The sequence below is a fragment of the Ictidomys tridecemlineatus genome, unplaced genomic scaffold (genome assembly GCF_052094955.1).
Source record: "Ictidomys tridecemlineatus isolate mIctTri1 unplaced genomic scaffold, mIctTri1.hap1 Scaffold_63, whole genome shotgun sequence".
In the NCBI taxonomy this organism is placed as follows: Eukaryota; Metazoa; Chordata; class Mammalia; order Rodentia; family Sciuridae; genus Ictidomys; species Ictidomys tridecemlineatus.
This window is the reverse complement of record NW_027524348.1, coordinates 739933-767454: the sequence shown is the minus strand read 5'-3', so window position 1 is coordinate 767454 and position 27522 is coordinate 739933. Positions and strand designations below refer to the sequence as shown.

Here is a 27522-nt window from a genome sequence, read left to right as displayed (position 1 = left end):
GGAGGGGGATGGGAGAAATGGAGGAACTTTGATTGGGCAAAGGGGAGTGTGGAGTGGGGAGGGGATAGTCAAAATGCACTCCACTGTCATATATACCTAATTTTAAACTTAATTAATTAATGAAAAACTTAAAAACACTAATTTGGCATCCAGTTTCCCCAGGCCTCCATCGTGACTTCAGATGGCTCAAGCCTGCCTCCTCCATGAGACCTTCCCAAGGATTTTCTCTGTAGGGTTTGTCGGAGTGCTCTCAGAAGACTGGAGGGTTGAAACCTAGAAGAGAAAACCCTAATCACAGCTGGGCCTAGCTCCACTTATTTTCCTCCACCTCCTCACAGGTGGTGTGTGGAATGGAGTGCAGTGAGCGTCTGACCCATACTGAGAAGAAGAAAGAGCGAAGCTGTGGCTCCTAATTGCATAGATAGATTTTTGTTTACGTGCCAATTTGTCTGTGATGGAGAAGCTGCAGGTGTGCTAAGCCCCTCCCCCATGGGGCTCTGAAAGCACCTGGAGATCTCTCCTGTGTCTGTGTGGACGTCTCAGATAAATAGAACGTTGTTCTACAGAGCCCTTTGTTACTCTGTTCCAGTCTTCTCCCTCTGGTCATCATCCTCATTCCCCATTCGGTTCCTGACCACTTCCCTGTCCTTCTCAAAGGTGGAGGGAGAGGAGACCCTGAGGTTGGAAGAAGCCAGCTTCTTCTACATATGAGAGTCTCATTTGCCTCCTCCTGGCTGGAGAGCAACTCCTGCAGCTTTCCTTGGGGGTCTCAGTGCAGCCCAGAATGCTCTGCATGCCCTCAGTGCACTGCTGTGACCCCTTCAGCTTCTCTTGAAGGACCCAGACCAGGGCAGGGAAGCATGGCTGCCCTCCTGTTTCTGGATTCAGAGCTTGCCTGCCTTTGGAGTTGCCTTTCTCTGAGCACCAGAGCATTGCCAAGGGCAGTACTGAAGGTCACAGACCGATGGGATGTGAGAGCTGAAAGGGGCAGTAAATGCCTCTTTTCATGAAGGAGGAAACTGAGGCAGAGAAGTGAACTGATTAACTCAAGACCCCACAGGCATGTGGGCAGAGCTGTCAGGAACACTCATTTACTGACTCTGATCCCAGCATCCTTTTTCCCCAGAAGATGGAAATCTAAGGATTACTTGAATATTTTCTTTTTAATGAATGACTTTATTTCCTATCCAACCAAACTCCTTAGCAGAACTTCCCATAGGAAATGGAATTAAAATGTTTGCAATTTTATCTTTCCCTCCCCAGACTTTCCAGGTTACCGAAGCATCAGGCTTAGCTAGAGGAACCCCTGTCAGAAAAGCAGGGGGTCACTTGAGGCTTTTGTTTTGGATTCAGGAAGGAAGAAGGAATGCAAAAGTTTAGCATCTTACCCAAGAGTGCTGATTTCAGATGCTCTGGGAATTAGAAACCAGCTTGTCCACTCTTCCCTGCACTTGCTTGCCCTGGTAGAGAAGGAAAAGTTGCTGCTGGGTTATAGATGTCTTTTATAAATCACAGGACTAGGGCAAGAATGAACAAAGTTTCCAGAAGCCATGGTAGTGGAGCCATAAATCAGACAAGCACTCCCCAGCTGCCTTAAGGCAATTTGGCATTGCTGGAAAAAGAAGAAAGGTCTGGAATGATGGGGAAAATAGTTTGTGTTCCCTGCAGTAACTGCTTTCTGTGCTTCACAGCAGGGACCATATTCACCCAGGAGAGCACACACATGTGCACCTGTAGGAGACCAACACATGCACCTGGAAGTGTGTGTGTGTGTGTGTGTGTGTGTGTGTGTGTGTGTTGTTATTTATTCATTTATTTTCTGCATATGGAACCTTCTTGTACATGACTTTAATGACTATAGAAGGAGCACAAGCAGAGTGCCTACCCTAAAACTGTAGGTTACTCCTTTCAATAGGTCCTAAGTCGTCAATTGGGTGTGACAATAATGATGTGATATTAGGAAGTATTGGGAGATTTCACTCACAGTTCTGTATTTTTTTTATTGAAAAACAAAAGGTCTGGGCCTGATCTGCTTTCCAACAATCATCAGCAGGAGCTGGGTTATAGTTGTTCCCTTCAGAGTGAGTTGAGTCTCTTTTTGCTTCCAATAATCCTCATTCCTGATTTCCAATCCTTGACGATTTCCTTTACCAAGTCAGTAAATTTAACAGAAAAAGCAGGTCTCTGAAAGGTAAAAGGACCCTTAATCCATGAGACCAGAAGCCTGGGGTCCTGCTGCCAAGGCCAGAGGCTGTCCGTGAGCCTTCTGAATGCGGAGACTGGGGCTGTTGGTCAGCTTTCATTATGCCCATGGCCTTATTTTCCTCATGGGTGGAAAATATTTCTCTATATGTCCATTTCTGCCAAAGGTTATGAAGCGAAAGAGCAAAGGGTGCCATGTTTAGGGAAACTGTACTGACCTCTGTCCTCCTGTAACCCTGTAGACTTTGGTGACTGTGGCCTCTCTGCAGAGCTTTCCTCTGTGATCTGACTTAACTGTGTCTCTGGTTCAGAGGTAGCAGGTTAGATGAGGTGGGAGTGCATGTGGCTGATAGAAAAGACAATGAGCATGGAAGTGGAAGCTTGTATCTGGGAGAAGATGATCCCTGTGACCTAGGAGAGACAGGATCATGAGGCTGAATGAAGACAGTACCACACAGTAACAAGAATGTGCTGTGTCCTCTGTCCAGTTAAGCAGGCAGAGAAATATGTGATGCAATTAAGGATTTCCAACTAAAGTGATTAACATGGCTTGTCAGGCCATGTTAGTCAGTTTTCCATTACTATAACAAATACCCCAGATAAATAAGCTTAAAAAGACAAAAAGGTTATTTTGAGTAACAGTTTTGGAAGTTCCAGTCCATGACTGGACAGACACATTACTTTTAGGTCTCTAGTGGAAGAATAGCAAGCACATCATGGTAGGGGCTGGGATATGGAAGAGAGAGAGACAGAGGAAGAAGAAGGGACCAGGGTTCTACTATCCCCTCTAAGGTCATATCCCCTGATGACTGAACGCCTTCCCTCTAGGCCCCACCTCTTAAAGATTTCACCATCTCCCAATAGCACCAAGCTGAAGACTGAGTCTTTTGGGGAGACATTTAAGATTCAAACTGCACGGCAGGGCAAAATTCAGTATTTGGATATTTTTGATTTGAGGACTACCTCCTACTTCCAGGGTGTCAGATAATGAGACACCACTCTATTCCTGCTCGCCAGCACCAAGAGGGCGTGAGACAGGGACTCGTCACTTTCCTGGATAATGACTGGCTGTTAGCTCAGGTTCTGCACTTGTCCTGTTGGTGGAATGACGTCATCATGCTTCCCAGATCCTTTGTGTTCCCAGATCTTGGGTGGTTCTCAGTATTTTGGCTTTGAGGTGGACTCTCCTGCCTTGGAAGTTTATTGGTCGCAGATTAAATGGTCATAGATCTGAACCAACTGCTGTTGGAAGGAGTTCAGAAAGACCTTCCTCAGCTTCTAGTTTTACCTGTAATTTCATTAAAATATTTCAGGGCCAGAATTCAAGAGGTCAGTTGCCAAAGCAATTAGAACTAGAGTTAGCTCCAAATCCTTGGGATTCCAAGAGATCAGTGACTTCATGTGGGTCTTCTCTCCTTGGGGATATCTTTTATACCTGAAAACCAGAATTTAAAAGGATCCTGCTGAATGCACACCTGTAATCCCAGGGGCTCAAGAGGTTGAGGCAGGAGGATGGTGAGTTCAAAGCCATTTTCAGCAATTTAGTGAGGCCTTAAGCAAGTCAGTGTGATCCTGTTTCTAAATAAGATATAAAAATGGCTAGGGATGTGGCTTGGTGGTTAAGTGTCCCTGGGTTCAATCCTCAGTATATAACAAATAAAAAAAAAGTAAAAGGATCCTCTAGTTTCATTTCCCCCAAATATATGCCCTAACTTAACTTTGTCAAAGTTGGCTCTGGTTCAGATGTAGCAGGTTAGATGAGACAAGAGTGCAAAAAAAGTTAAATCAGGCTGCAATTAAAAGAAATCTATCCTGAGCCTCCATTTCAATGTCTGTCTGCTTCAGTTTTTCCAGTATACACCTTCCAGAAAAGGTGTGTATAGTAGTATCATTTTGCTATCAGAGGTGCTTTTTCATATAAGTGGGCCCAGAGAAAGCAATGAGATGACTTGTCCATTCTGAATCTCTGGCATCATTTGAGAACTTCCATCATGCTTGGGGATTGACTGAGAGGTTGCATAACCAATTGTGGACAGTGTGCTCAGATCAGAAGTCCCTGGACAATCCCTCTCCAGGGTTGGCCCTGGGGAGAAGAGCTCTCAAGAGCTTCTCAAGGACACAGGTGGAATTGCCTCCTTTACGCCTTTGATGATGTGTGAGGTTAACATGCTTCTTTGGAATTGTTTCAGTGGAAAATATGACTCCATTTACAAATAATATATTTGCTTTATACACAGCATTTCAGGAATGTGTTTCATTTGCAAGTAAGCCATCTGCACTCACTTAATGGTACATAAATAGAGAACAAAGCAAAGTGACAGAGAATAATGGAGCAAGAAGAGACTTAGGTAAAACTTATGGAATCCATCGTTCTGCATTTCTACGTTATTACAGACCTGTTCTGAATATTCCCCAGAGAAGGAGCATCCCAGCACAGATGCCTTTGAACTCTTTGTGTTTGAGCTTCATGATCTTTTTTGTTGAGTTGTTTTCCTCCTGCCTTAGATATACATCACCTGTCGCACTTTCAACTTCCTTTCTCCTATTTTGTCCTCTACTGAGATGGATGCTTTAACTGGCCCTGCTACCTACAATAACTCATGCCAGAGTTCCCCAGATGTGATTTGCAGAACTCTGGTCCTACATGGGATTCTCATGAAAAGCCATCCCCAGGCACTGAGCTTCAGAATGTTGCCTCTGGGAGACACACAGCACATGTGCGCCTCAAATTAAAGGCTCTGAGAAGTCTTGCAGCAAGTAAGCCTAGGTCAATTCTTTAACCCAGTAAATATTGTGACTTTTTATGTAACATAAATTAATAGATTGAGAGTTATTATGATGGGTTGTAAAAATTATTATCATAATTATTTTGCCTGTCTCTCTCTCAATGGAAAGTTTAATCCAAGAAATACATTTTGAGAAAGTCAAAGAGATTTGAAACTCCTTCCAAGGGATTTGAGTCCATGGAGTTTCTGCCATCAGAGATTTTTCATATGGACCATGTTGTGGCTTCAATCCTCTTAGCGTTCTCCACACCCCTCTTCAGTTGGGCAGGAAGTGTTTGTTTATTCTTGGTTTTTGGTTGCCCTGGGGACTGAACCAAGGGCCTTGTACATGCTGGGCACATGCTGTACCACAGAGCCACGTCTCAGCCCCTAATAGGAAACCCATTGTGAGCCTCCTATTCTTCCATTTCCACTGCCATTCTTGTTTACAACCCATCACAATAACTCTCAATCTATTAATTGATGTTACATAAAAAGTCACAATATTTACAATTATTGATAAGGCTCTGGATAATGTGAAAGGAGATACCCTCTCCCTATGGCCCTTTATAGCCTTCTTCAATAGAAAGTCTTCTAAGAAGGTAGATGTGGGAGCTGGTCTTTGTAGATTCCGTTTCTGATCTACTTTGTTAGCAGTTGTCTACAATTTGGATGCTCTTCCGGGTGGATGAGGATGCCTGCATCACTTCACTGTGGTGTGGTCTTAACTAATCTATGCATGTTCTTAACGAAATAAGATTTTATAAACTGGGTTCTGTGGTACATTCCTGCAATCCCAGTGGCTCGGGAGGCTGAAGCAGGAGGATCATGAGTTCAAAACTAGCCTCAGCAAAATTGAGGTGCTAAGCAACTCAGTGAGACCCAATCTCTAAATAAAATGGGGCTGCAGAAGTGGCCCAGTGATGGAGTGAGTGCCCTGAGTTCAATCCCCAGTACCTCACCCACAAAAAAAGATTTTTGTAAATATGACAATGAGTAATATGATCATTAGTAAGGTTATGTTCTCATTAGTAGGTTTAGTTCATTAGAATAGTGCTCATGAAAACGAACATGTGACAATATTTGATTTTCATTATCGACAAAACACAAAAACATGGCTCTTTGGTGTGATCCAGATAGTTCACCCTGCTTTCCCTTTTATCTTAAAGTTCCCAGGCTCTCTGGCTGGGGAATTTGTTATTTTTTAATTGGACCATCACTTTGGTGGAGCTGGAATGGGGTTGGATTTGGCTATCTGGAAGGACCCCTTCCTCAAAACAATCATCTGAATATGCTGTCTGAAGAGAATGTGTCCCCTTGCTGTGCCTTCAGGAACCATCACTAGGTGTGATTATTCATCCAGTGGGTAAGGAGATATTTGGCAAACTCCTTTCTGGAATAAACATGTCTACACTGCTTTTATTGCTTGCTAAATTCAGTTGTCCATTGGAATCTGAAGAAGACTGGTTCCAGAATTCCCCACAGATACCCAAATCTGCAGATGCTCAAGTCTCTTATGTAACACCATATAGTATTTGCATAGAACCTAGACATCCTCCTGTATGCTTTAAATCATCTCTAGATGCTTTGTGTGCCTAGTAAAATGTAAGAGCTATATTTAAATATTTGTTAAACTACATTGTTTAGGGAGTAATGAACAAGAAAAATAGTGTACATATACAGTACAGGTGCAATCTTTATCTGAATGGTTTTGATCCAAGGTTGGTTGAATCCCTGGGTATGAAACTCATGGATATAAAGGATCAGCTATACAGAGACTTCCAGGCCTCCCTAAAAGTCAGTAGATTTGGGAGAAGTCGGAGACTCCATTTTTAAATACATGAGCTCCAAGTGATTATTTCAGGATATTTAGACTTCCTATGACCCGTAAGCAGGTCTCAACTTTACAGAGCATTGGAATTACCCAAGAAGATTTAAAAAAGTCTTCCTGCCTGTCTTCTGTCCCCTGCTCTAATTTGAATAATTGATCCAGGGTGAAATCCAGATACAGCATTAAAAAAAATTCTTAAGAGGTCTTATGTGGAGCCAGTAAGATACCACTAGCCCAAGAAATTCTATTACACCTTTATATTTAATAATTTTATACTTTATATGTAATTTTATATTTAATAAATTTATATTTATATTCAATATTTTATATTTAACATGATTTTATAGTTAAGACTTTTATAATTTTATAATATTTTATAAGTCTCTTTTACTATGGACTACCATAACAATCTGCAAAGGTCAGTGTTATGATTGCCCTTGTCCCAGAGAGGTTGACTGTGTTGTGTAAGGTCATATAGCATCTCTGTGTGTCAGCAGCTGCCATTCTCTGCCCAGCCCACAGCCAGTCCTGCCAAGCCCTTTGGGAAGAGCAGCCTCCATGCCCCGAGAGTCTCCCAGGATGAAACAGTCCTTCAGGTGCCTCTCAGTGCTGACTCGGGAGCCCTTTCTTTCCCTCCTCACCAACCTCTGTGACTGAACCCTTCCTCCTTCCCTGTGCACCGTGCAGTGATGCCATCCTCCCATGCGCCATCCCACTTACCAGTGAGAGAATGACACTGAGGGACAGAAAGCCTGGGAGCTGGCCAGTCCACATCACCTACAGTGGTCTGAAGACACAGACATGCTGTCCCTTAGCCTCAGATCCAGGCCCTTCTCTGCTGTCGCTCTGCAGAAAGCACAGTGCCTTGCCGGCACCAAGAGGCTCATCCACACCCAGGCTGTCCCACAGCTGTGTCCCCTTCTCCCCTAATGCCACCCCAGTCAAGCATTCTCACAGCCATCACTGGGGCTTCCCTGGCCCTGTACCCAATACCCTCTCCCTCCCCACTTCCCAATAACCCCAAAGCCCACCTGAGTCCTTCCTGAGAGGCCACTTCCTGCTGCGGCTGAGTCCCCTCTCTGGGCTGACAGGAGCTTTGCAAGGTGGGTCAGGGGACAGAAGAGCCATAACCAGGAACTGCATGCGTCCCTTCCACAACCCCCACCCAGCAACCAGCTCTCAGCTGGAAATCTGTCCCTGACTCAAACCGAGGACTTTTGTTTCTCTTTCCTCTTCTTCTCCTTGTCCAAACCTTTTTCCTCGCACAGGCTGCATCCTGGAGAAGCTCCCAGCAACTGCAGGCTTTCTGTGTCAGCATCCTGCAGTCTCCATAGGGATGCTGGGGGCAGGATGGAGGAGGCGGGGTTTGGCCTTACAGGCGATGCAGGCAGCAGAACTGCACGTAGACAGGAGTACCAAATGCTGATCTAACATCGCCTACTGATGTGGCAGTCCTGTCATTGAGGCCAAGCCACCACCAGCTTTTTTGTGCAGCGACATCTTTCTTTTCCTCTCGCAGGGCTTGCACACTGCAAGTTGGCCTGGAGGGTCTGTGGCTTTTCATCTCCCCACACTGACTTTCAGAGAAGGCTCTCTCTCTCTCTGCCAGCAAGGCCAGCCTGCTAGGTTCCTCTCCTGTTATACAAAGATCCTTATGCTGCTGTGAACTTTCTGGTGGAGGATATTTGGAAGGAACAGAGGGAAGGAGGGTAGTGGCCAGCTCTTCTCTCCCAAAGCAAAGAAAAGATTTTGACTCTCAGAGTGGTCCCTGGAGTTACATGTGACCCAGAACATCTGGATCTTACCTTTCTGGTTGGATATGGTCTGACATCTGTCAGATGGCCCAAGAGTCCTACCCAGTAACCTCCATTACTTCCCAATATCCACAGCTGATGAGCCACATTGGTATTGTCAGACCCATTTCCCCACAGTGGATTGAAACAGGTTTGAACTTGAGCCAGTCTCAGTCTCCTTCCTAGAGAGCTTAGTTGGGACAAAAGGTTCTGGTTCAGCTTGTACTCTATGGGAGAAATAGCAAACTTTCCAGTCAGGGGAGCTGGAAGGGGTCTGAACCATCTTCTGACTTCACTTCCCATTTGTAAATGAAATAAATAGTTGAAGACCTAAGAGATCATTTGATTGACCCAAATCCACATGGCCACTATAGCTACTTTATAACAGAGCTGGATCTTGGTGTTCAAAGTGTTAATACAAATATTCTCTTGGCTAAGAGGTAATGAATTGGCAAATAATATCTTATGGAAGCTTATATTCAGCTCAAATTTTGAAGAAATGATATTAATTAGGCACTACATGGTGTTTAGTTGAAACTGCACAGGTCCCAGCATCTGACTGAGCTGGACTTGAACTCTGGCTGTTCTTACTAGCATTTGGACCTTGGGCACATTTTTCACATTTAGGTATTGATTCCTCAACTATGGAATGGGGATCATAGGGCTGGGGATGTAACTCAGCAGTAGAGTGCTTGCCTAGCATTTGTGAGGCCCTGGGTTCCATCCAGCAATGCAAAACAATACAAAACAAAAAATTCAACAAGAAACAAAAAACAACAACAAAAAAATGGGGAGGGGTTTTGTTGTTACAGGGTGTTCTAATGAGGATTAAAGACGCTTTGCAATTAATCTTTGCTTCATAAAAGAAAATAGGTCTTTCTATTTAAATCAATAATATTCTGTATTCCTAGTATTCTATTCTGCAGCTGGTGTGGTTTTGAAATTATTTAGGGCCCTTCTCTCTCTCTCTCTCTCTTTTTTCAATTCTTCAGCAGCACTCTTTTAGGGAGCTGTTGGCTGCATCTGACAGTGGCATTTAGAAACAAAGGATCTAGTCAAACCAGGCTCTGTAATGGGGAAGTAGACCCCGTCTCCTGATGGGAGGAGCTTCCAAGTCACTTTGCCAAGGGTGCATGGGGAACTATTTTGGCAATGGGTTTGCCACAGCCAATGATGTTGGTTTGAGGGATTCTGTTCTTGGGACTTGCTGGACTTCCCCCTTGTGCTCACAGATGGCAGCAGCAGTTCCAGGCCTCCTGTGCTCCCACAGCTGTGATTGAATTCAGGAAGGGACAAGAGTCCTCCTAGGGATCAAAACTTGCGGCTCCCACTAGGACGTGGTTAGGACACTCCCTAACCAGGATCACTGGGAGGGTAGGATAACCATGATGTGTTTATGTATGTATTTGTTTGTTTGTTTATTTATTTATTTATTTATTTTCAACTTTTGAGACAAGGTCTCCTTATGTTGCCCAGGTTGTGCTTGAACTCTCAGTCAAGCGATCCTCCCACCTCAGCCTCCTGAGTAGCTGGGGCTTCAAGCACATACCACCTGCTCACCACTGTGACTCTCAGTGGGAGTCACCTGGCAGGGCTGGGGAGGGACCAGAAATCTGAACAAAACAGGAGATTAGAGATCAAAGAAAACAGAAGCAGGAGTTGGCAGCAGGGCTGGGAATCATTAGGGTGTAGAGGACACTCTACATGGAGGCTGTCTCCCTTTAGTAGACATTGGTCTGCAGCTTAAATGTGCCAGGCCCCATGAAATGGAAAGTAAGCAGGACTTCAGTCTTTGTAGCGAGACTACGTCCTGAGGGCAGAGACAGTGAGCAACTGGCTGTGGTAAGTTACAGTGGTGAGAAGTAGAAATTGGGGGCAGCTTTGGGACTTACACCAGGGCCCAGATCCCACCCAGCTGTTCACCCCTTCAGCACTGATCTCTCACTAAGAGTGATAGAAAAACGAACAATGCAGGAGTCGGGATACAACTAGTTAGTATCTAGTTGAATTATCTAGTTAATATGTAATTAAAGCTGCTTCCAGTTGCCTGCAATTCTGTGCTCTTGGGTAAAAGACTGAATTGAGACATGTGGCTGGGATACAGACCAAAGGGAGGGTCTCTTTTTCTTATGTACCTTAGAACTAAAATCTGTGACCATCTCATTTAGAGGTGACTGCTGGGAGAAAGAGAGAAAGCAAGACCACAAAGTTGCTCTAGGTCCACTTGCCCTGATGGTTTTATAGAGTATGAATCATATGGACAGAAGAAAATATGCTTGGCCCAAGGGACCAAGAACTGAGAAGCAAGCTGGTTATGAAGACAGGTTGAAGGCACAGTAACTCAGTTAACTACTAAGACTTGGTTTGCCAAAAAAAAAAAATCCCCCCCCTTTTTTTTGGCTTGACCTTTAGATTAGGAATTACTCTGCGTTAGAGAACATATAGGGGAAACTAGGAAATACAAGCAGAGCAGGTAGAATCTGCAATGAAACAGAGTCACATAGTAGGTGCTCTGGATTCTTCCTGAGGGCTGGAGGGAATCAGGGAAGGTTCCTCAGAGAAATGACCTCATCAGCAGGGCCTTGGAAGAGGACCTGGAAATTTCAAGGTTGAAAAGAAAATTCTTAATAAAAGAAATGGCTTCAACATATGCATGCTCAGAGCTGGAGAATGAGATAGTGTGTTCAAGGAACTGGGAACTTGGGGTACAGGAAATGGGAGACAGGGTGCAGGACAGGCTGGAGAATGGGGTTGGATTTTGATGGTGAAGAGCCATGAAGCTACCAGAAGTTGATTCCTTCTCTTAGCCATGGGAGCAAGCAAGAATTTTAAATCAGGGGCAGGACATGCTCGGTACGTATATTTGAATGAAGTCTCCCGCTGAAGGAAAGACAGGAATGGGAAAGATTAGCTGTCCCCTAGGAGCCAAGACTCGCCTAGCCAGTTTCTGGGAGAGGTGTTAGGGTGGTCCACCTGGCCAGGAGGAATATTTTATCACTGACATTATTTATATTTGACATGAAAATAAAAAGTGGTCTGACTTTTGGCCAGTTTTATGATGGTTTTTAAATTCTCTGTGGACAATGTACCCCTATACTCCCTGAGCAGGGGCAGACCCTCAATGCACCCTGCTTGGTTCATAGCAGATGAGGTGGGGTGAGGGACTCTTGCAGGAATCCAGGGAGGAGGGCAACACTCACATGCTAAACATCTGATAGGAATTTGTGGTTGGATGGGCCCAGTGAAGGCTTGGCAGCTCAGAGGTGGATTTCAAAAGAACATATGTATTGGGGTGCTGCTGCACCAGGCTGCAGAGAACGTTCTCCAAGAGTTCTGAGGTTAGAAAATTCCCAGAGCTCAGGATGAGGTTGGGATGGCACCAGGGGTGGTTATCGTCATTTGACTGACCTCAGGGACAATATTCTAGATATGAATATATTATCTAACATGTTGTTTACAAGATGAGCCATAGATTGTTGACAAAATTGTATTTATCAATACTTTGATTTAGGAATTATGCTTTTGGTATAAAATCTAACACTGTTCATCAAACCATAGGTCTTCAAAGTTTTCTCCCATTTGCTATAAAATCTATCTTCCTGCATTAAATTATTTTAGTTGTCCATACTTATAAGAGGGTATGTTGATGGGCTCTATTCTGTTCTATTGATGCATGCATCCAGTCAGCTACCAGACTTAATTACTACAGCTAAAAAATTGATGCAAAATGTGGTCAATTGATTCTTCCCCATTTACTTTTTTTTTTTGAAAAATTGCCTTAGCTCTTTCTGTTCCTTTGCCTTTCCATATAAAATTTAAGATATAATTAATTATACATGGAAAAAAGTCTTGCTAAGATTTTGATAGAAATTGTGTTAAATCTATAAATCGATTTGAGCATTGATATCATTATCATCTAGAGTATTTTAATCCAAGAACATGCTACATCTCTCCATTTAATTAGATATACTTTCATTTCTTTCATTATTACCTTGAACTTTTCATCATACAAGCCCTGTTACATGTTCTGTTAGATGTATGCTTACCTGTATCTTGAAAAAGCAGTTGTCAATATTATTGCATTTATAATCACAATTCTCATGTGCCCATTTCCGATGTATAGAAATACAACCAAGTTTTGCACATTAGTCTTGTATCCTGTGATATCACGCTTGCTTATTAGGTCAAGGAGTTAAATTTATTAGCTTCTCTGTTGTACCTCATTTTCTTGAGAGGGATTTGGGTCACTGTGAAAAGTAAGAAAATAAATTCTACGTAGAGACCAGGTCATGGGTAAATGTGTCTGAATCATTTTATTTATATGCTTGTGTTTTTGTAAGATGATTTATTGTACATCTGATGACTCCTGTGTGTCAGGTTTGCATTAATGCAAAGTTCATGTCCACCATACATGGTTTTAGGTAGTAAAAAGTAGGAGGTTTGCAGTTATTGTCAACTCTAAGTAATGTTTCTGGGATTCATAGTAGTGATTGGCATCTGACATTTTAGTTCACTCGATGAGCTAAAATCTCAGTTGTTGATTCTTGCTTGGAAATTAGAGAAAATGCTAGCACCAGGCAATTTCCTTCCCCACCCTAAACTGAGGCTCTGTGTACTTTTTACATGGTTGGCTTAAACTCAGAGCTATTTAGGGGAAGTTAGGCTTTCTGGTAGTTCCTTTGCCTCAACTGGTAGTGAACCAAAGCCCAGTAAAATAATTCTCTGTGGTGTGAGACCATAACTGAGGGTTCTAAGTCTAAATGAAGATCAATCCTGGTGCAGTAGAAGAACATAGACTTTGGTATTTTGCTGTCTTGGTTTCGTCTAGCCAGCAGTGTGATTTGGGGTGAATTATTTAAGTTTGTGGAGCCACAGGATTCTCATCTGTGAAACAGAGAAGATAATGTCTATCTCAAAGGATGGATAGATTTATTCATGATTAATTTATTTAAAATATCTTAAACATAGTAACTTATGAATAAAACATAATTATCATTATAATTAGGCTATATTGCTTAGGTTTCATTGGTTCTGTAATTAATTTAGTGCAGTTCTTTATTTTGGTTATAAATGACTAAAAATCTAGTTCAAATAATCATAAAAGGGACTTTGATTAACTCATGTAACTTCATCTAAACTTGGGATAAGGGTACAGTATGTGATCTATGGGGTTTTTGTTTTTTCATTTCTTTTAATGCAGTTTGCTCTTCATGTTGGGTTCCAAAGATGGCAAGATAGCTAATAAATCCAGGCATACATCCTCCCAGGTTCTTGTTCAATAAAAATAGTGTTTGACCTGACAACGCCTGTGATCTGATTTTCATTGGTTAGAAATTCACCTTCTGCTTTTATGTGGATAAATTATTAGGCCAAGGGAATGGTATGCTCCAATTTGACATATCTGGGTTACATGCACACCTTGGATCCAAGGTTGGAGCAGCTTTTACCCCAAGGACTTAGACTGATCATGGAATATGGAGACAATTTCTCTAGGGATTTTGTAATCCATCATGAAACGAAGGGTTAAAATGTTGGGTAGCCAAGAAAGTAATACCCTTTCTTCAAACAAACAAATAATTATAAACAAGTATCTACTGCATCCAGGTTCTTCAATGGCTCTTTCAGCACGAGAAAGATGTCATAGCTTATTCATACCAACACCAAAATAGGAAAAGGAACTTATTCAGACTTTGTGTAACGAATCTCTGTATTCATACATGGACTTGCTACTTCAGATTAAAGGATTACAGAACTACCAAAGAATTTTTTGAATGATTTTTATCTAAAAGTCACTAGTACTTTTTTCAAAATGATAATAGTTTTATTCTGATTATTGAGATATAATATGCATATAAGTATAGAGAGCAAAGTAAAAGTTACCAGTAATCTCACAATCCTGTCAACATCTTAGCATAATGATTCCAGATTTGTTTATGTGTGTATATGTCTTGTGCATCTAAAATATTTAGTTGACATAAAATCAAACTTAAATTTACTTTATTATCTTTTTTAACTTCCTATATTCTGGATGTCCTTTTGTGTTAATAAATATAGATCATAAAATTATGACTTTAAAGACTACATACATTTGAATAGAAATACCATAACTATTTAACCATCTTCTATTAATTCACTTTTTCAAGATTATAAAGCAATACACTGATAAATATCCTTACCTATACACATTTATCTCTTATCTTGTGAATAAATGTCTGGAAGTAGAATTGCTATGCTGAAGATTGTATATGCCTTAAAGACTTTGACATGTATTACCAAATTGTACTGCAGAGGTTGTATCTATACTGGGTAGGGTTGACAGATAAAATATAAGCTGTCCAGAAATTGATATAAGCAATGAATAGCTTTTAGTATAAGAATGTCCCAAATATTGTAAAATCATCTGAAATTCAAGTGTAACTGGGGATCCTGCATTTTTATTTGCTATATCTGGTGAATTTAAGACTGAGTATCAATCTCTGATTCACAAACCCAATAGTGTTTCTGTATTCTCTAGACCGGGAGTCCCAGGCCTCCAACCTCCAAGTCTGGTCACACATCTAGAGGTGTGTTGGTCCCTTCACTTTCCCTACTGCTGATCTCTAACTTTTCTTATGTCCAAAATATTGGGGAATCCTCACTGCTTCTCATATTAAATTTGTCTGCTCAGACTGCTATACTCGAATATTATAGGCTGGGTGACTTCAACAACACAAATTTATTTTTTCACAGTTCTGGAGCCTGGCAGTCTGTGTTAGCCAGCTTTCTGTCACTGTAACAAATACCAGAGACAATCAATTTATAAAGAGAAAAGGTTTATTTTGGCTCCCAGATTTGGAGGTTCCAGTCCATGATTGGTTGGCCCTGTTGCTTTGGACCTGAGGTGAGGCCACACATCATGGCAGAAGTATGTGGTTGAGCAAAACTGCTCACCTTATCACCAGGAGGTGAAAGAGAGCAAGATGGGGACCAGAACTCCTTTCAAGGGCACACCCCTAATGACCTAGAGACCTCCCACTAGGCCCCACCTCCTGAAGGCTCTACCACCTCCCAGTATTCTCACCTTGGGTACCAGGCCTTTAACACATGGGCCTTTGGGCAACATTGGGCATCCACATGATAGCAAAGTGCAGGATCAAGGTGTCATCAAAGTAGCTCCTGATGAGGGCTCTCTTCCTGGCTTCTCATTGTGCCTTCACATGGCCTTTCTTTCCTCTGTGCATACAAGAGAGAATGAGCTCTTTTTCTCTTCCTTTTTCATGAGAACACCAGTCCCATCAGATCAGGGACCCACCCTTATGACCTCACCTAACCTTAATTAGAGGTCCCATTTACACGGGTTAGATCTTCAGCATTAAATTATTTGGGGGAGTGGAGGGACACAAATATTCAGTCGATAACATATAACTTTAGAAATGTTCTCTCACTGTTTCCTTTCAAAGACTCTCAAGGAATTCATGCTTTTGCTAAAAAAAAAAAAAAAGAAAAGAAATGCAAAACAAGCAAACTCTGCTTATGAATAGAAGAATAAAATTTATGGGTTAAACTCAGGAAATTAAGGAGGAACTTGACTTAAAGATTTGTAACTTGACTTAAAGATTTGTAACTTTAATAAACTTAATATTTATTTATGTATTTATTTATTTAAAACAATGTATCTCCTAAATAACCTTTCAGAATGCAGAAGTTACCTCGTGGAAACATAAAATCCACACATTGATATGTACATATATATAGACTAGAAAGTATATCAATAACATTAGTAGCCATAAATTATAAACAGTTACAGAACACTGTGGCTTATAACAACAACTGTCCCAAATCCTCACACTGTGGGGTGACTTCAGTTATTATGTCCACTTATTAGATGAGGCCACCAAGTAAGCAAGTGGTTTAAGGCCAAGTTTGTATGACTTCCAAAGCAAGATGTTTTCATTTAGGACATGAATGATTTATTTTTTAGTGTAAAAAAATTTTTAAGTTTTTTGTTTTTTAGATGGCAGAAGTGTGTGAATTATTTATAATGAGTGTATTTTGTGGAGGGTATCAGGAAAAAAATTCTCATCTTAAAAAAACTATAATGGATGAGTATAGAAATTGAGACTAACAGATGGAAGAAATCACCAGCTCTATCTGAGAGTCACGATTCTCACTCCTGAATGTTCTAGCTGAAGGTTTGCGGGGAAGGCGTTAATCTGATGGGTATAGAATCGTTTCTTATTGAATTTATTTCTCATAGATGATTGTGACTGATATGCCCTTAAACATAAGGGTGAGCTGAAGCTTTGAGAGTGTCCTGACAATTTTCCTATGGGTGCTGAAATAAACTGTAGACCTAATTTTTCACATGTCACAGCTCCACCTCTCTGGGCAGGCAGAGGGCTTGGATGATATATTGGAAGGGAGTAGGAAGTAACACGCCACTCGCAGAAATGGCAGGATGGTGGGGAGCAGTGGTTGGGCCTCACTTCTGAAACAGTGACAGGAAGAGTGAGTGCTGATGGGGCGATGGAGTTGGTCAGTGGTTCACACAGCGTCCAGTAAAGGAGATCCCTCAGATTCTGGTCCTTGACTATCCCTGATGGCATGGCATAGTCCAAGCTCTGGGGAGTGAAGTCCACTACAGATGTGATTCCCACCTGGGCGTGGTGGCACATGCCTGTAATCCCAGTGACTAGGGAGGCTGAGGCAGGAGGATTGTGAGTTCAAAGCCAGCCTCAGCAAAAGCAAAGTGCTAAGCAACTCTGTGAGACCCTGTGTCTAAATAAAATACAAAATAGGGCTGGGGATGTGGTTCTGTGGTTGAGTGCCCTTGAAATCAATCCCTGGTACCCGTAACCCCCCCCCCAAAAAAAAAAAAGATGTGATCCCTACTAGGTAATGCCAGAGACTGATTTGGGGGAAAAGATGGATATTTTAAAAATATATGTATATATATTGTAATATATATAATGTAATATAGTGTAGTGGTCCAGTTGCATTATATTGTAGAATTTTAAAAATTGGGAGTCCCCATGACTAATTACCACTTGCATCTGAAGGAGAGTTATTTTAAAGGAAGATTACCTGGTAGTCTTACTCTTTAAAAGGAATTTTAAAAAATATTGGTTTCTCATATAGTTCTGGATAAAGAGGAAGAAAGAAAAAAGATGAACTTAAACTTATTTTACTCAGCAAAGGGTTAAATTAACATTGGTTTATCAGGTAGTGCCAAATTGCACAGGTAGTGTAAATAAGTGGTGTTCAACATTAAATGTTGAAATTTAGAGCCCCCTAGTGCCCCATCTGATGCTGAGCTTAGAATTGTATGCATTACCTGATGAATGGTCATTCTCATGGTGCCCTTTCTGCCAGTCAGCAACACCAGCTTTATATAACAGTGTATGTGCTGCTGTGCACTGGTGGTTCATGCCGGTAATCCCAGTGACTAGGGAGGCTGAGTCAGGAGGATCGTGATTTCAAAGCCAGCCTTAGCAAAAGCAAGGTGCTAAGCAACTTGTGACACCCTGTCTCTAAATAAAATACAAAATAGGGCTGGAGATGTGGCTCAGTGGGCGAGTGCCCTTGAGTTCAATCCCTAGTACAAACAATGAAACAAACAAACAAAACAAAATAAAAAATTTAAAAAGTATGCGCAATAGTTTGGCTAGTTTCTTGTATATTTACTCCAATTTTATAAAAACAAGGGAAGATACACACATTCACATCCACAACACAAAATCCTTGTGCTAATAGTGTTGAGACAAGATGAAAATCATTAGATTTGCTACAGTGACGAATCTTTAGCTTCAATCAGATGGTCACTGGGGTTCAGCCAGTTGAAGGTATGGTGGATTGTGGAGGAAGGAATTAATTCAAGGTCATATGTGGAATGCTCGAAATATATCATTGATGACTGTGTCTAAAAGGCAAACCTCCTGGGTTTGGTGACACCTCTCCAGGCAAGCAACTACATGCAACACAATCTCCTGCACACTGCATGTCAGCGTACATTTCCAGAATCACGTCTGAGGTTGGCACTGGTGGTATAGAGAGCAGAGGGTGACTGGGCTTTCACAGAAAAGCATGCAGTCTCCATGTTGTAGAATTTTAGGGTAGGGATAAGACAGATGAATGGAAGTTTAAAGCCATGTCATCTCTATTGCTTGTTGAAGTTTTAAAACATAGCTGGAATATAATGAAACAAATGACTTCTTCCATGAAGCTTAGAACTTGGCCTCTCTCTGGAGTGTTTGTGTGTGTGTGTGTATGTGTGTGTGTGCACACATGTGCACGTGTGTATGTGTGTTGGGGATGGGGGGTGGAAACAGATATTAACCCAATAAGTCTGAGTGTAAAACTGCAATTGTGCCAAGTGTTATAAAGGACCAATACCCACAAAAGTGCTATGAGAGCCTAAAATAGGGGAATATAGTTTAATGACATTTTAGCTGACATTTGAATGATGAATAGGAGCTAAGTAGTCAAAGGAGATGGAGTTCGCATTCCAGGCAGAGGGAACAGCATGCCATCCCCTGGGGTGGGGAAACATGGTACAGCAATTGCAGGCATAGAGGTTAAGAGTTTTATCTATGGGATGCCATGGACAGGTTTTAAGCAGATGTGTGTGTGTGTGTGTGTGTGTGTGTGTGTGTGTGTGTTGGGGGGGTGATAGGATCAGATTTGTGTTGAAAATATCAGTCTGGCCACAGTGTAATAGGTTGGAGGTACAGGATGAATTTGGGTGGTCCATTTATCGAGTTTTGCTAGCGTGCAGGTGAAAGATGGTCTTAGGGCAATAGTGATGCAGATGGACAGAGGTGAGTGAGTTTGAGACTGATGAGGAGGTGAGAGCTACTTCAAGACTCAGGATGGATTGGGGTGGTAGATGAGAGGAAAAGGGGTGGATGAGAAGAGGAGCATGACTTGTAGGCCTTAATTACATAAAGCTGCAGGTACCTTGATCTGTTTGTGTTGCTATAATAAAATACCTGAGGCTGGGTAAAGAGGTGTTTTTGACTCACAATTTGAGAAGCTGAATGATCCAAACAGCATGTCAGCAGCATGCAGGCGAGGGCCCTCCTGGTTGCACCACAACATGGTGGAGAAGTGGAAAGGAAAAATGGCAGTGTGCAGAAGGGCATGGATGATCTCACTCCACAACAACCTTCTCTCCCGGATGTCACTGATCCATTTATGAGGGTGGAGCCCCTGTGACCTAATTACCTTCTACCATGCCCCATTTCATAAGGGTTCCATGCTCACCATCACCCGCCGGGGGACCATGCTTCCAGCCAGTGAGCCTTTGGGAGACATACTCAAACCACATCTGAACATGGGAGTAGGTGACCAGTTGCCATTTCATTTGGAAATTGGTGAAGTACGATTTGGGTGTGTATGGGCTAAAAACTGATCATATTTTTAAAAATTACTTTAATGTTCATTAAGGTAATATTTGAAAATGCTTTGGTGAACCAAACAAGAATATAAGTCTTCTCAGGAAAACCAGCACACCCTCTCTCTCTCTCTTGTCCTTAGCAAGTGCTCAGAGGAGTGTTTCAATTATCTTAACAGTTTTTTTTTATTTACCTTTGTCTTTCAGTAAATATATATGCTGCTATTTCTTGATTTATTTTTTTCATTTAATGAATACTTTTAAAGCTCCTACTGGGTGCCAGTCACTCTGTTCTATGCAGGGATATCTCGGTGGACAAGTTGTGGATTTAAATTTTTTAAATGTTTAAATAAACCATTACTCTAACCACCTCTTTCTATAGAAGTAGTAACCTATTTACAGAAGTTTATGGATGATAAATAAACAGTGGTGAGGGTGACATAGGGAATATCAGGGATAAAATGCAACCTTAATAAGGAAGTGGGAGAGTGGGGGATGCTACTGAGAAAAAAAAAACTCTGAGAAAAGACCTAAAATACAGGAGGAGGGAGCCCCATGGATACATAGGGAAGAGCACTCTAAGCAAAGGGAACAGCATGTGAAAAGGCCCTGAGGTGGGAAGATGTGATATAATTGAGGAAGAGAACATCCTATGGTCCTCACCTCAGGATCAAAGTAAGTCATGGGAGAGCACTAAGGGTTAAGGTTAGAGTGGTAAGGTGGACTGATAGATCTTTTAGGGCTACTCTTAACACCTTGACTCTGAGAGGTAGAACATTACCTCTTGTGTTTGTCCATGAAGCCATATGTCTTCTACTGCTTTCTCTGCCTCCCACATAATATTTTGTTTAAGTCAGTGTTCAGTGTTTATGTCATTATCATTATCAAGTATTATTTTCTGCATTGTCAAGCAGTGCATTATGATAATGTTCATTTAATCTCTTGTAAACATTTTGTTAATAATAGCCTCATTTTCTTCACCTGATTGATTTTCTGTGTTCCTATTTATAATTTGTCCTGAACTCTCTGACTGAGTTCAAAAATCCCTCTAGACACCATTTTTTTGTGACATATCACACTGAATGTATAGAATGCATCACACTGTGGGTTCTTTTATTTCCCCCTAAAATCTTTCATTCTGAAACATTCCATTCTCCCTGTCCATCTTGCCTGCTTTCTCTCTGCCCCAGCACAGCCAGTATCGTGGGAATTTGTTTTCCTTCGCCTCTATGTTTCATTTCTGTTTTCCTGGACTATGTTTCCTTCTTTCTTGATTTATTTCCTTTTAGGGAAGGGAAATCCTCCAGTCAGCTTCTAAGAAAAGGTAAGTAGAAACTAGGGTTTTTAACCTTTTCCTCACAATGCCTCTGTTCAATTCTGAAATTTCATTGATGGTTGGATGGATATAATATTCCAGGATGGATATCATTTTGCCTTGGAATTCTGGAGGCCTCCCTCCTCTCCTTCCTAACTTCCGGTCTTGTCGTGAGATGTCAATGCTTTTCTGATTTCTTTTTAGGTGACCCCCTCCCCCTCAAGTGTTAATGTGTTCTTTTTCTTGGTACTTTGCAATCATGGCTCTGTGCTTTCATGTGGATGTGTTGGGTATAGGCTTCCTGGACAAGATAGAAGATGCCTATTAAATTTGAATTTCAGATAAACTGTAAATAAAGTTTGTAATATTTGGGACATACTTACACTAAACACTTTTCTCTGCTTATCCAAAATGCAAATTTAACTGAGTGTTCTTACTTGTGCTAAAATATGGCAACTTTAGAAGCTTGGCTTTTCATTCTGGAAACTTGTATCTTTTGGTTTGGGGAATTTTTTATGTGTTATTCCTCTAAATTGAAATATTAGTCTAAGATTAAAAGATAACATATTCAATAAGGCAACTAGCCAACTGTGAACCTGCCCTCTTGTGTTCCCAAATAGAATCTCCTTCAGCTCTGTAGCTGTTTCATCTAGACTTGTGACTGTGCTTCCTAATAATACACTTCCATTGCTTTTTAATTTTTATTTTTTGAGTCTTAAAAAATCAACTTCCTACTAGGAAAGCTTTTAGCTTTTTTAACACCACCAACCATTACTCTCTATGATATACACAAACACCCCACTATGTAGACCTTCTCAACCCACTATAGTATAAATGTCATGATATTTATTAGCTCACTATTCAGTTCACTTTATTATGACTGTGTAAATATTATTCCTCATTGAGCCACCTAGTGTTCTGTGCTATAATTATTTTTCATTGCTCACATGACTTTATTTTCCTATGGAATCGCTAAATATCTTCTTTTTATTGCTTAATTTTTTTATATACTTGTTATTGTTTGATGCCCAAAAAGAGGGTGGGGGTTCAGTAAATGTCTCCTGAGCAATGTAAATCTCCTCCTAGTTCATGTGGATGTACCAGGCTAACTTTCACCTTAAACTTGACTTTATCCAATGCTTTCCTTCACCTCTGGACTAGGAAACCACTTGCTTCGATGAGAATAGCATTTTAGGTTGACAATCACCTCCATTATCTTCTAACTCCTTGTGATGCTTTTGGTAAAATCTGATGCCATCCTAATTTCTAGATTTCATGGTCCTGGACTTTGTAGGACTAGTTTTATCCCCTTTAACGGTTGTTCAGTGAGCACTCTTGGTCTAAAATGCATGTTTTTCAACTGTTGAACATTTTTCTTTAATTATTTCATTATTTTTCCCCCATTCTTTTTGCCCATTTTCTTTTTTCTAGAACTCTATTAATCAGACTTCAGATCTCCTGGACTGGTTCTCAAGTTTCTTTATCTTTTCTCTTTTCCATGATAGTTTTGTCTTGATTTCTGGAAGTCTTCCTCCACATTGTCTTCTAGATCTTCAATTGGCATTTAAATTTTGGTTAACGTATTTTTTATGATTTTTAAGAATATCTTTTCTTCTTGGGTGGTTCATGTTTTCAAGACAGTCTATTCTTGTTTCATATGTAAAATGTTCTCTCATTTATCAGGGGATTTAGAATATTTTCCAAGTATTTTTCTGCTTCTGGGATTTTCTGTTTCCCCTGCTTTTCTCTTCTGTTTTGAACTGTTGGAAGCTTTCCTTGGATTTTTGTCCTACGAGGATACCTGTTTATTTTCAAGAGTGGAGTGCTAATAAGCTGGTTGGTGGCTCTGAGTCTGGGCTTGTTGAGTGGTGAGCTCACTGCAAGGTGATGAAGCTGGATCAGGACGTCTTACTGGGGACTTCTGGGAACCAATGGCTGTAGGTCCTTCTCTTTTGGAACTCTTTGTTTCCTCCAGGAAAGATACTGTCTGCCTGATACTGTTCTGGGAGCAGAGCAAGGAAGGTGGCAGACTGTCTCACCACTGAGCACGTGGTCTCTCACATCACAACCTTAAGCCCCCTATTTTCAGTGCACCACCCCAGCCTGTCTTACACAGTGACAGCTGTTCCCAACTCCAGCACTTCTGATCCAGTTTCTCTGCAATAAACGTCTCATCTTTTGGTAGGTTAGTGAATGCGTAGCAGCGTGGCTTTCTGAGATAGAGGAGGAGAGCTGTCTCACTGTGATCATTTTTTGACCCTGCTTCTGTTGTACTGGGTTATCTCCAACTCTGAGCATCTGTGGGTTCCCTGGAGTTAATTAACTTCTATTTCAATGGCATGGCCTAAATCTTGGCCTTCCAAATTCAATGCTGTTCCTTCCATCATCTACTCTCCTGATTTTTATTTTCTTTATTACTTCACCTCTACCTTCCTCTTTGAAAATTATTTTGTTACTGTTATTTTTTGTGGGGCTTTAGGAAGGACCCCTCCTCCATCCATCTTTTTTTTTCTTTGTTTTATGTTTTATTGATACTGGAGATTGGACTCACTCAACCACTGAGCCACATCCTCAGCCCTATTTTGTATTTTATTTAGAGACAGGGTCTCACTGAGTTGCTTAGTGCCTCGCTGTTGCTGAGGCAGCCTCAGCCTCCCAAGCCTCCAGAGCCTCTAGGATTACAGGCTTTTACCACTGTGCCTGGCTCCTGTTTGTTTGTAACCCCTGTGTAGGAGCTGCTGCCTAGTGGTGAGGCCAGTTGAAAGCACTGGGTGACATCCTTGTCCTTTCATGGCTAGAAGGTCAGCGACTCTTAGTCCTCGCAGGCTGTCTGCTCTTGCCTTCAATTCATGCTTCAGTGAGGTCCCTCCAGATGTGGGACCCTTGGGCAGGCTCCCAATTAATTGAAATTACAAGTATTAGATATCTTCATCCTGCAGGAGTCCATGGCATAGGCATGATAATAACATCACCTGAAGTTCTTGTGATTCTTCACTTTTCCCAAAGCAGTTTCACAAACACCTGGATCTTGGGCTAGCTCTGCACACTTGAAACACATGTCATTGTCATGCCCGTTTTCACACATGCAGAAACAGAGCTGCAGGTGATGTTGGTTGGTTTGTGTTTAGATAACCACGGGCCTGCTCTTGAAGTGCTCTATGCTAGTGACAGAGACACACACATCTCCTCAGGATTGACAAATGAGGAGTTCCGTACCCAGGGCCTGGTAGAGGCAGGCACCCGACACTTTGAGTTGAATATTTCACTCACTTTCCAATAGAAACCAACCACACTGTGTCATGAGAATGAACACACAGTAGAGTGGCAGGAAATCAGAGAAGAGGGGAGAGATCACTCATCCTGGGGATGGTGGGAGAGGCTCATGTGGGTGGTGGGGTTTCACTGGGTCTGGAGGGGAGGACTGAGGAAGGTAGGCGTGGGAAACAGGAGCACTCTGGGCAGTGGGATAAGGGAGGAGTCAGGCCGTTGCAAGGACTCTTCCAGGGAAGGAGGGTTATTCCTTACTTGAATGCCTGTTGAGGATCAGAGATGTCCCCCTGAGGTATAAGTAGATGACCAGAAGTGTTAGAGGGAGACCAGCTGGGTGGATTATTGAAGGCAGCACTTTGGCAGTCTGGAAGGCAAGCAGATTGCTTGGACTTGATTCTCGGGAGATTAAGGGACTATTCAAGGTAGAGAATTAAGGACAGCAGTGTAGAAAGACAAGTCATGCAGAAATGGCTTCAGGCCACATGTCCAGTAGCTGCTGGTGAGTTGTTGGGTCCAAGTGGGTGGTGGGAGGATGGTCTGAGCAAACTGGGGAGCCCAGGATTAAGGTTCTGATGGGGGAACGGGGGGACACAGTGCCACTACTGACGAGCCAGGAAAGAAGCTGAATCCTCATGTTTCTTGGTGGCGTCCTCATATGTCCCTCCATCATGTCACTAACTGCACTTCCTTTTGTTCTCCTTCCTTCCTGGCAGAGAAAATGTGGGCATGGTGGTCCTGGAAAGGAGACTGATGCATACATTTGTGGTAGTGGCTGGTCAGAGTAGACCTGAACCCTCAACTTCCCTGGAAGACGAGACCCTTCCTTGGATGACCCTGCCTGAGGGCCCTCTGGAGGCCTTGCACAAGCAGCAACCAGGACAGAAAACCTTGAGATCGGACCCCCTGGAGTCAAAGATGTGGCCCAGAATGTTGGGGTGAGGCTGTGAGGAGGAGGGTGAAAGCTGGTGGTGTGGTCCAAAGAGACAAGGTATGGGGAGGACTGGAGGTTCCAGAAAGTGCATGACAGAGCTGCAGACCCACCCAGGAGCAGGTGGCTGTGGAAAAGTAACAAATAAATAAATGGCAGAGTCTCCAAAGCTGTGTGTTATGCTGCGTGAAAACATCGACTTTCGAGTCCAGCTGACACGTCAAGGGGTTTCAACAAAAGCTGGCAGATAGCCAAGATGCCAGCTGTCCTCAGTACATGTGAGCATGTGCTGGGCACCTGCAGAGAAAGGGCTTGATCCCCCTCTGCAGGTCACTATAGAGAGGGGACATTTTTCAAGAAGGCAAGATAGATCAGCCATGTCAGGAGTTATCTGCCCCTTACCTCTACAGGGTTAGACAAATATCAAGGTTAGAGTTGTCTCTCACGTGCCCTCTCAGAACTGGGGGGACACTGTGTGCAGGGTTTCCTGTGTTCAGAGAGGGCAGCCTTTCTAATCACCCACGTTGCTCCCTCTCGTTGTTGACAGTTGCTCACCCTTGATTGTCCTCACTGGAAGGAGTGCAGTCTTAATTCTAGGAAGGCCCTTGACAACCAGTCCTACACTCTTCCGGGATCTCTGACTGGGGACATTCCCATTTGTAGCCACTCATCCAAATGTCTTTTCCTGTTGGTGGCAAAACACATTAGGATGAATTTCTTGCACTGGGTTTAGTTTTCAATTAGATGTTGCTGAGTTCCGTTTGAGTCAAGGCTGAGGCCCTCTCAGTTCTGTTCCAAGTGCTGGGCCCTCATTTTCATACCGCAGGGACTGTGCTCTTCATCACATGTTTACCACATGTCTAGCAGAGCACCTGATACCAAACTTCCCTCATAAGTGTCTGGTGAATTCCTGAGCAAGAGAACAAATGAAAAATTGACTCTGGTTAATAGATAAGTTTAAAACATGTATACAAATAATCAAGTGCTCACAAATTGTTGAATCCAAGTGAAGGTGGTTGTCAAACATCCCTGAAACACACATACCCATGCACACACACACACTTTCTCTCTCTCTCTCTCTCTCTCTCTCTCTCTCTCTCTCTCTCTCTCTCTCTCACACACACACACACACACACACACACACACACACCATTTTACCAGGCTTCCCTTCCTACTCTGTGAAGGCCTACTTCTCAAAATGTGTCTGACATTTGTTTGTTGGTTCATTCAATAAGTGTTAGAGTACTGACTATGTGCTGGGCATTTTTCTGGGTACCAGAGATTCACTAAATATATACCAGGAACAAGAAGGCTAGGTTCTGGTGGGGAGAGACAGGCAATTAATGCAGTAAGTAGCTAAATTTTATTGTGTGCTATGTGAGTTGATCTGCAATAGAGGAAAATCAGGAAATGTGTGGAGAGTGTGGAGAGGAGGTTAAAATAGGGGATTTAGAGAAATCCTCACCTAGAAGGAAGTATTTGAGTAAACAACTGAAGGAGGTCATAGAGTGAGCTGTAGATCCCTGTGGGAACATTCCACCGAGTGAGTAGCCTGTGCTCGGCCCTGAGGTCTGAGCATTGCTGGAATGTTCTAGAAGCAGTGAGGGAGATCATATGGCTGGAGGACAGTGAGCAGCCAGAGGATCAGCAGGAGATGAGGCTAGAGAGAGCTGGGGATGGAGAGGGAGGCAGGCCACCAGGGCCTTATGGGATATTGCTTGTGTACCGAGCTTGGGCAGAAAAGTGATATGATTGGACTTAAATGTTAATGGAATTACTGGGTAGGAGACTAGTCAAATAACCTAGCAGGGGTCTGATGGTGGTTTGAACCAGGATGTTACAGGGGAGATGGTGAGATGTGGACCGATTCTGAAGCTTTTGGTGGGCGTGTCATCAGGAAGAACTGCTGTGGGGTGTGAGAGAAAGAATGAAAGCAAGGATTACTCTAAGGTCATAGATTTGAGTGATGCATGGAAGAAAGGAAAGGCAGCTAAGTCAGCGATGGGGCTGGAGGCTGGATGCCCTCCCCAGTGCTGCTGGAGTCCGC

At 42.3% G+C, this 27522-nt stretch overlaps 1 long non-coding RNA gene across 1 annotated transcript in view; it reads left to right on the top strand.

Moving 5' to 3' along the window:
- Nucleotides 1-25644, top strand: part of LOC144374241 (uncharacterized) — a 53225-nt gene extending 27581 nt beyond the window's left edge. The window contains exon 6 of the long non-coding RNA XR_013433690.1: nucleotides 25261-25644. This is a non-coding gene — a long non-coding RNA (uncharacterized LOC144374241). The remainder of the gene's footprint in view (nucleotides 1-25260) is intronic.
- The last annotated feature ends 1878 nt before the right edge of the window (nucleotides 25645-27522 follow it).